Source organism: Pseudochaenichthys georgianus, chromosome 7 (genome assembly GCF_902827115.2).
Source record: "Pseudochaenichthys georgianus chromosome 7, fPseGeo1.2, whole genome shotgun sequence".
In the NCBI taxonomy this organism is placed as follows: Eukaryota; Metazoa; Chordata; class Actinopteri; order Perciformes; family Channichthyidae; genus Pseudochaenichthys; species Pseudochaenichthys georgianus.
The window spans coordinates 9,938,404-9,948,629 of NC_047509.1; the positions used below are offsets into that span (position 1 = coordinate 9,938,404).

General features: G+C 39.7%; 1 long non-coding RNA gene across 1 annotated transcript in view; it reads left to right on the forward strand.

The window, feature by feature from the left end:
* The window catches only part of LOC117449862 (uncharacterized), a 56,957-nt gene extending 54,735 nt beyond the window's left edge, over nt 1-2,222 (forward strand). Inside the window, exons 2-3 of the long non-coding RNA XR_004552513.2 lie at nt 675-824; nt 2,134-2,222. This is a non-coding gene — a long non-coding RNA (uncharacterized lncRNA). The remainder of the gene's footprint in view (nt 1-674; nt 825-2,133) is intronic.
* The last annotated feature ends 8,004 nt before the right edge of the window (nt 2,223-10,226 follow it).

A 10,226-nucleotide genomic window follows, 5' to 3' on the forward strand; every position in this document is an offset into this window, starting at 1 on the left:
TCTGGATTAGATGGCTTAGGAGGACTCCACCTGATCATATGCTTGTGACACATGCAAATCAGGGAAACTGGCACCACTCACAGCGCTGTGACCACATGGTTAACAATTATTTACATTTAGAATGCATTGCTATTTCTCCTGCGGGGAGATTTCCTTTTATTCTTCTTCTTTTTTGTTCTACCCTGCACTACATGAAGACAACTAAGAATGCTTACTTATCCTAACATCGTTTTAAATGTTGCCAGTTGTGAATGATTTTTAATAGTTTGTTTTACTTTGCATATTGACTGGCTCATGTGCCATTTTATTTGTGTTTTACTGCTGTATTTGTCTGCCTGTCATGTCTGTGTTTTATCTGTAACTTCGTACATGCTGCCCCTCTTGGCCAGGTCACTCTTGGAAAAGAGATTTTAATCTCAATGAGTCTTTTACCTGGTTAAATAAAGGATATATATTAATATTTTGATTAAGAATTATTCCAAGGAACTTGTACAACAAAGTCAGGATATAACATTTCAAGGGGAGAAAACGTAAAGCCAAAGTCCTTAGCTTACCTTTGTTGTTGTTAGAGGAAGATGCAAAAAAATACACTTTTGAAAGAACATGTTTTAACAAGCTGAGCAGAAAAGAAAATTGAAAGTGACTTGAAATAATAATGTCCTCTCTAACTGCAGGTAATCTTCACCTATAGATGGGGAGCTCTTCGTTGTATGATGGAGATGTAATGGTGATCGTAGCAAAGAAGGAGATCAGTAAATCAGCTGCAATCTGTATGTGCAGGAAACAGCTCAATCATCCCACTTCCTCGCCACCTTCGCTACACGGTGAGCCCTACTTTTGCATTGTGTCTTTGAGTTTTTTTAAATTATCACCAGCATGCAGAACATGCCCAAGGCCTGCAGCTCACACTGCCATCTCTACAGCATAAGACTTCACATTTTATGTTGATACTTGCTCAGGAAGACAGGGTGCATTCCCAGTTCAGGAAGGAGTGAAGAATACCCAGAGAGAGAAGAACAGCAAGAGACTGCTCGAGACGTAGGCTCTCTACAGCACAGCATTACTGTCTCAGGCTTTGGCAGGGGATTTGGGACGTACAGGAGGAAGCCAAATAGCATAAATTGCTGAGTTGTTATGGGCGGAAAAATAGATTCTGAAGATGGGGTAATATGTCTATACAGATAAGTGTTTTACACTAGCACAAGTCAACTTTACTTGTGCTAGCTCTGACCTTTTAGAGTGCGTTTAATTCAACGTCTACAAATATGTTCCTGATTGAGATTCTCTTTTTTTACACAGAGGGCTGCAACTATTATTTTCATTATTGATTGATCTGCAGGCTTTTCGTCATTAATCAATGTTCAGTTTGGTTTTTAAAATGTCAAGTAATGGTAACAACAAATGCCAATCCCAGTTTCTCAAAGTCCAAGGGGATGTGTTTAATGTATGGGGGGATTTTCAGACAATGGCCCCCTGCGTAGATATGCAAAATCCCCATCATCTATTATAGGAGCAAGACAGCTTTTGTAGTTCTTAAGCCTCTTTTGTAGTCGCTTTGTGACCCTTGTACACATCACTGTTGAGTGTGTGTGTTTCTTATCAGTCTTTTCATTTATATTTGTTGTCATTTTGCTTCTCTTAGCGGTTGATTTGCCCCGTCTCATAAAGGTTTTGAGCATCTTTGGGTCTCTTTGTATTTATTTTATGTTTCTCTATGGTCAGTTTTAGTCTCTTCCTGGTTGTTACATATCTCTTTGAGTGACATTTTGTAGTTGAAGGCCAGGAGGAGCCCTGGGCCTGTGTATGGTAGGCCAGTTCAGTAATCCATCCATGTTTAAATCTCTTGTTACGTCAGTCCAAGCCCTAAAGATATTCAGTTTTATATAATGCATAACACGGAAAGCAGGAACTTTGCATTCATTATTATTTTTAATATTTTTTTAATAATGGATTATCTTAATAGTTGCAGATTTTTTTCCGATTATATGACTGTATTTAGCAGCTCTATTTGCTTATAAACACAGACTTAATTTTGTAATGATTCCAATTATGAAAAAAATCGCCACTGAATCTACATCTATCATTCTCGCAGTGCAACACACCAATCAAACAGACGTTTTCTCTGTCCTGCAGACCACCAGTTTCTGTCGAAAGAAGGTTCATGCACTGCTGATTCAATGGACTCCTCCCTGAGAGGTTCTGACGGCTGCTCTCTGGAAGGTAACCCTGAAAAAAAGAGGATGTTTCTTTTTTTAAAGAATGTTCACAAGAGTTGTCTCCTGAATCTAAAATGGTCAGTACAGATATGGCCAGGAAACAGACAGCCCACAAGCTCCCAAAGGCTTCTGGCCTGAATGTTACATACCTACAGTGATGAGATTCTCAGGGACATATCCAAAGCATCGTGCTTCTTTCTAACATCTACAGGAAAACAACAGAATGTCATGTATTTTACAAATAATGGCAACAATATGGGTCTACTCTTAACGCCTGTCTGATTCCATGTCAAATTTCCTTTCCAAATAACATGCCTGCAAGATAAGGTGTTGGTTGCTTCTTTAAGCCGAGGGTGGCTAAGCAGAGTAAAAATGTCAATAAATCGTTGTGTTTTGCTCAGGGTGGGAGAGCAGGAGATGTCTCAAGAAAAACTATGAGGCAGTTTTCTATTTCGCTCCCCCCTCAGCTCTGCCTTCTCTTGAATATAAGGGGAATTATAAAGGTTTAACTGCTCTTAAAAAAACATCTGACATTTTACGATGATATTAATGTTGATTACAATGACAACATTCCCAGGAGGCCGGTTTTTATTAGACATGGGGAATAGAGAACATGCCCGTGTAGATCATGTCATGCATCATCACACAATGCCTTTTGAACAAGAAAAGAGGAGGAGGGGTTCTTGTAGATAAAAGTCATACATTTCTTCAGGCACTCCTGCTACAATTTTAGACATCCTCACATGCCCCTTCCGTTAATACAGGCTGTTTGGTGGCACAGCTGTGACAAGTGGTGTGAAAACAGTTTCAAAGATTCAACACAAGGAGAAGATAATATCTTTCTGTTGATTTAACAACTGGAATATCGCTTCTCGGAGATCAATAAATCACTGCCAGGAAATTACTAACAGTGGAACAGTGAGGGATCCCTTTCAAGTGATTCATTTGCATTTTCATTGAGTGTTTTTGTTTTCTGAAGCATTCTCTGCTCCTTTCTGGAAAGGTCAATGGGAAATGGTTGGTGTCTACTTTATCAGCAAGAGCCAACTCTCAAGTTCAGCCAAGTAAGAAATAAGATTATCTTTATAGAAGGTGGTGTGAGAATCTGGCCTTTGAATCTAATTCAGTAGAGTATTAATGTCTTAGTGGGTAGAATCAGCCCAAACTGCTATTAAAATAGCCGAAGTCTTGAGCGGGATGATTTTCAATTCGCCGAGCCCCTCATGTTTAATGCAAATTGAGTGTCTCACCTTTTACATCAGTTGATCTTAACATTTAATAGATTCTTTAAGGATATTAATCTTTTCCATTATATCTTTATCGTGGATAAGAGTGAGGCACATTTCTTTCAGGCCAAACAACTCATTAATTTTCCAGACACAAACCTTTCACCTAAGGTGTGATATGAGAAAACTCAGGTGAAGAAAGCACAATAAAACAGTTTGCCAATGTAACACATGCCTATCTGTTTTTAAAGCATATCATTGAAAACTGGAAATGTATTCTCTCATACATTATTTCCTGCTTTGACATTTACTGAAAGCTACGCTATTTGATCCGACCGTTAAGCCAAATGTCATTGCATGCGCGTTATGGCGAATTTCAAATTAACAAAAAGGAATACAGTAAAGCAGTGTCAGGCAGCAAAATATGGCGTTAGCATTTCAACACAAGTAGCCATTCTTCTTGCCCAAACTGCTGATGACAGTCTCCAGAGAGAGCAGATGCCGTTGCCTTCTGGCTCTGGGCTTCACCGTTCCAGTAACTGCCTCCGTGCCCCCTGAGGGTTGTGACTGTAAAACCAGCTCTCTCACGGCGTCCAGGTGATGCAAAAACACCGATACAATAGGTGGCTTTTCCCACCTTTTGAAATGTCATCAGCCGTCAGCTGTTATCTAGGTTAAGTGCTCGGGACTATGTGAATAATCAAAAATGCATGTAAGCCAAGTGGAATGTGCATTTGTATGTCTTTAAGTCGGCTATGAGAACAATAAATGGGGGAGATTACAGCTTTTTTGAAGGATTTCAAAAAGACTGAGAACATCTTTTTCTCCTTAAAGTCAGACAATCAATCATTTTCATTGTCTTTTAGCCTGTCCTCATCTCATACGGTTGACATGGCGCATTGAAGTCATGTCGGCTCCATCACATCACATGACAACACTGAAATTGTGGTTGTTCATGTAAAAGAACTTGCCAGTAAGTCTGCCTCTGATGCCGGTATTCATCTCCTGAGACGAGAGCACAAATGCCCTCCAGATGTTTACATTAGCACCTGAATGGCATGAACACACTCATTTGGTCATGTTCCTGTAACGGCCGTATGTCATATGTCAGGGATGCACATACCAGATAACACTGGTGTAAATATACCTGTTTTCTGATGCTGCCAAATACCAAGCTTTAGTTGGAAGACTGGACACAGAATTGCAAACCCTTATTAATACAAGGAAAGACGGTTGTTTTTTTGTAGTATCAGGTGCCTGTTAAAGTTAAAGATCCAGACTTCAGGATGAAATCAGTAAGAGAAAGGCCGTACATGTATCTCTGCAGTCTTGAAGGGATTCAGCAGAAATCTCAGTCTAACCCTCCTGACAAGGTGAGAGTGTCTCATGCACTCTGCACCACAAATGGCCCCCGAATGGATTGATACCTGTGGTTTTCACTCTAAAGACGGCTCATTTGGGTTGACTATGGACACCCCGGCCGGCACACTCCATCCCAGTAGAGTATTTGTTCTTGGCTGAATGCGACTTGAATAGCTAGATAAACCTCACCAGCAGAGGTCGGCTTTACGATAAGTGAAAATGTTATTTCTGTTATCTGATTGAAGTGTTGTCAACAACTGATCGATGGTAATGTGAACGCTGCTACAGATGAAGGATCCTGTGTTTGCTGACTGTGGACACAATATGATGATTTCTTCAAAGATAAGCATGTATTAAAGGATGACCTTATAGGTGTAGCTGTAATGTTGGTACAGTAAGCTCAAGAAAGCCTCTCCTCCATTAATAATTGCACGCGTAGCTTATTCCACACCTAACCTGGTCATAATGTCAGGTGAAAGTAACCCCCTCTAGGCACACATTTGAGTGTATTGAAATAGTCTAAAATTAAATATTCAAAAATCATATTCAACACATTAGTGGTGAGTTTAATAGCCTTTTTAAAAAAAAAATGCAGATGATATTTGACCGTGTCTTTTTCTTTTTTTCTGGGGCATTCCAATTTCGAGGAGACGTGAACTGGCACTTATTTTTACAGCTTGGCTTTTTAAAAACGTTTCTATAAAGACTTCTTCAATGCTTTCTTGCACTGGAAGAACAAAGAAGTTGTCTACTTTTGAAAAAACATGGGTAAATAGAATGGTTCCCAAAGCCGTCTGCACAAGGGGAATTAGAAGATAGTCGAAGTGAGAGAATTACTGGAAGTCCTTTTTTCTTTTTTTATATATTTTCCTCAGCTGCTCAAGTGCATTTCATTTCACCATTACTATGCTCACTTTTTACACCCAGAAATAATGGAAAGATAGCTAATATAAAAACTGAAATTGTATTCTTTCCTCTGTAAAGAGAGCTGATTGCATATCAAGTTGGCTGCTAGAAGTACCTTCTATGTATGACTCCTGTGTGGTGGGAGAGGAAGCATTTTTCTTCCAACCAATGGAAGAGTGAGTCAGGTTTATGACTATGGGGAGCAGAGGGTGGCCTTTATTTCCCTGTGAAGAGTCATTATTATTGCCCTGCAAATGTATGGCTTGCTTCTGGAGAGAACCTACCAGCAGAGTGCCTGTCATTTTTCTTACTATCTTATGCATTATTGATAAGTCTATGGTCCTATCATCCATTGTGTGCTATTGCCATAACTCAACAGCAGAAAACAACCTATACAGTATATGTGTAGAGTGAGTCTCTGTTTTGTTCTTCCTACTATATTTTACATCACTTTTTACGAGGCCATTCACCTGTTGGAGATTTTATGACGATGGCAGGCATTGTATCAACGACTTTGACCACACTTACAGAGAATACATCCATCATAACAGAAACATATTCTTTGCATTTGTAACGGTAAACATCAGAGGAAATATTTATCACACACAGACACACACAAAATCACCTTAAAGAATTCCCTGATGATGCAGAATTGTCATTTGAAGAAAGATAAAAAATAGTTGGCTAATCAAATTAACGTCAGTGTCACAAACCAGTTTACATAACCCTTGGGTTCACATGAATTTGATTTGATGAGACACAGACGATGACTTGAAACAGGATAGACGTGGGATATAATGAGCATAATAATCCACTGCGAGCAGCTCAGGATTCAACACAAGGAACAAGTTTCTTCTTCAATAATCCAGGTAACCCGGGCTAGGTAAACATATTTCTTCTATAGTCATTAAAGGTGTATTATGTAAGATATGCCCACATGCTCCAAAGAAATAGGCAGAGTTTCACCTCTACTGCTGAGTCCATGAAATCAAAATATACAGTCATCAGTTGTAAAAGAAAAACAGCAGGGCAGGTATAAACAAATTGACGAAACTGCTGAAAATCTAAGAGGCGGTTAAAGTAACGCACATAATCTTTACGTGTAATGCAAGCTTTTAGTTTATGTTGGCCATCTGTGTTAGCCATCTTAATGTGCCACTAACAGGGGGCTGAACAGATCTGTGTACGTTTTGTTTATTGGCTTAGTTCCAAGGTGCCAGAAATGAGAGAAAAGAACATCAACATGAGCTGTGAAGTGGTTGGCGTTAATGCGAGACGTTTTCTCGTTTCTGCCACTTTGGATCTAATGCAAGAAACCAATTATCATAATGCAACATGGAGGTATTATTTGCTGTATAGTGTCCTTACTCTAAGGTAATTATTATATGTACAGCACTTTGGCTCGTCCAAAAATCGTTTTAAAAATGTGCTATTTAAATAGAACTTGATATGATTAAATGGCCATCTCTTTTTCTGAGTCTTCTGGTCTCAGGGCAGACTTACGCTACACTGACTCACTACTGCTTCTTAGGAACAAAAGGTATTGCAAAACAGCTAGCCAGTGGGTTCTAATATCAGATATCTTTGCAACACATTAGATCAGCGGTTCTCAAACTGTGGTCCACTGCAGGTGGTTCGTGGAAAAAAAGCTAAATAAAATCCACTTTTTATTATCAAGGATTTTCGGGGGCCACCTCATATGTGACTTGCTATATTGTGACGTCAACACATTTAAAGTGAATGGGCAGAAGCGTTGAAGCTTCAACGCTTCTTCCCATTCCCTTTGAATGGGGTGACGTCACGCTTTGCTGAACTGCATTGTGGTTCCGTCGCTTCGCTTTGCTCGCTTCAAAAGTTGAGAAGTTACAGCCCGTCCACACAGCAGCGTTAAAAACATCTTGAAAATCTTGGAGGTGGGCGTGTCTGAAAGCTTGGGGATTTTTTGCGAGCAACGCGACCAACAACCAATCACATGAATCTCCCGCCCCCGACATACAAAGCAATAGCAATGTTAAAACGAAGTAAACTGGATATAAAATCCCCAAACAGGCGAAAACCTACCAGTTTCACCCACTGTCTCTGCCACCTCCCTCCATGCCTGGTTCCTCCGGTTTGTATCCCGGTAAGTTATTAGCGGCTGGTCATAAAGAACCGGGTGATTTGCTACCACAATAACTAATTTCTCCTCCATTTTCAGGAATATAGAAAATGAACTGCGGTCTGGCTCTCCCAGCTTGCACGCGGTTTGGTTGGCTAGCGCTTGTGCTGTCAGATTTGCATAAACGGGATTTGATTGGCTGACGCTTCCACCTCAGCTTCAAAAGTTGAACATTGCTCAACTTTTGAATCCTGAAAATCCTGGAAATCCTGGAAATCTTGGCTTTGCTTCCCCACAATGCAGTTCGGTGAAAAGCGAGGCAAAGTAACGTCACCCCATTCAAAGTCAATGGGCAGAAGCGTTGGAAGATTTTTTTTTTAACGTTGCTGTGTAGACGGGCCGTTAAACCTTTGAAGCTTCAACGGAAGCGTCAGCCAATCAAATCATATGCCAGTAGCCTACAAGCTCTAGCCAATCAAACCGCGTGCTTGTGTGTCCGGGGCGGGAGATTCATGTGATTGGTTGTTGGTCGAGTTTCAGACACGCCCGCCGGCAAGCTTCAACGCAGGCTGCCGTGTGGACGCTGCGTGAGAGCATGTAAGGAGGGATGCTAGTACTTACGTGTGAACCAAGTCTCAACGACTAATAAAGTCAGGCTTTGAAAAAAGAAAAGAAAGGAGAGAGGTGTCATCTTCCCTTTACATTACAAGCTTCAAAAATGTATTTATCGTGTGATCACTGATTTTGGAAATAAAATAATCATATTCTGAAAGCCAAGACTTTGTTTATTTAAAACTAAACACCCGAACCCAGAAAAAATATTTTTGTACGCAAATCCACGTTTATTTTGAAATGAGCCGTTGCGACTTCCGACTAATTATTTCCTTATTGTACAGGTAGGCTGTCATTTTATTAAGTTCCTTTTATATTGTAAACGTTGTGTTATGCGTCTCTTTCCTGCAATATCGGATGTTGAAAGAGCTGAAGCTGCCGTTCATATTCGCTGATGCAGCTGTTGTGTTCTATGATTGTATGCTACAGATCTGTATCTGGTCAAGGACCAAAAGAAAGAAAGAAGTTGTCCGCCGTCCTCTTTGAGTAACATACACAACGCAGACAGACACCGGTCACACGTGCGACAAAAGTATCAGATAGGCTTCAATTTACTTTTGATTGTCTATAATTAACTATATCAAAATATCGGAGTTTTAACACTACGTTTATATATGTACTTATTTTTACGGTTTGCATATGAGGTGGTCCGCGAAAATCCTTGATAATAAATAGTGGTCCGCATAAACAAAACGTTTGAGAACCTCTGCCTTAGATAGACATCTTTGACACAACGTCATAATTGTTGCATCTTCAGATTCTGATGACAATATTGTTGTTGTTTGAATGTTTTAATTTAATATTCTATCGCTATTGCCTCTTGAGAAACAGGTATAAGGTATAACAATGCAAGCGTCAGCTAGCATGCTAATTGCTGTAGATATCTCTGCAACACAATATATAAACGTCTTCAACATGACTACATTATTGTCAAATCTTCACACTCTGTCAATGTTTGTTATTTCTTTGAATGGTTTAATTTATAATACTATACTAATCTTACACATTGCAGATTAGCAATTAGCAAAAAGCAGCTTTTTGAAGTATACAACATAAGATAAATGAGATATTTGTATTTGATTACTACTGATTATCATGTGCAAATGCTGATGAAGTGTGAGAAAAGCCCGCTGCATGACAATAGCCAGAATAACTGATTAATTGTGTAAGTATGCTTTCATTAATATGTCCTGAAAAATGGTTGCTATTAGCTATATACTCAGCAGGAACATGGGGAGATAATAAGATAATCATGCTGTTAAAGTAACAGCCTGTCGCTACAAAGGATGCCGTCCTTTGACTCTGTCCTTCACCTGGCCGTGAACGCTGTTCAAAGAGAAAAGCAAGAAAAAAGAACGTCCAGGCTCAGACATCTTTCATTTTCCTTCATCAAAAGTGCCAGTAAATCTGCCGTCTTCACACATGTGGCAGCGCATAAATTGTTGCTGTATGTATCGGCTGTGTGAAACTACACACACACTTATACATCAAAATCACTGCACAGTACTAGACAAGTTAATCAGCGATGCTTTATTTGGCACCTCCCACATGTGCTACCTCTTTCTCTGGGTCTCTTTCTCCAAAGCTCTCTGCAGTGAAGGACCCTTCAGACCAGCAGCAATCATCCTATTTAGACAGCTGAGAGGGCTGCTTTTTGAAACATGGTATTGTATAATGCAGCCTGCGCTTGCAATCATGCTCTTCACTTTTTATATTTAGCTTATTTGCTTGTTTTTATATAAGCAATTTAAATCAACTGCATAACAGGTTGTTTTTTATTTTATAGTATCTGCTTCCAACATGTTT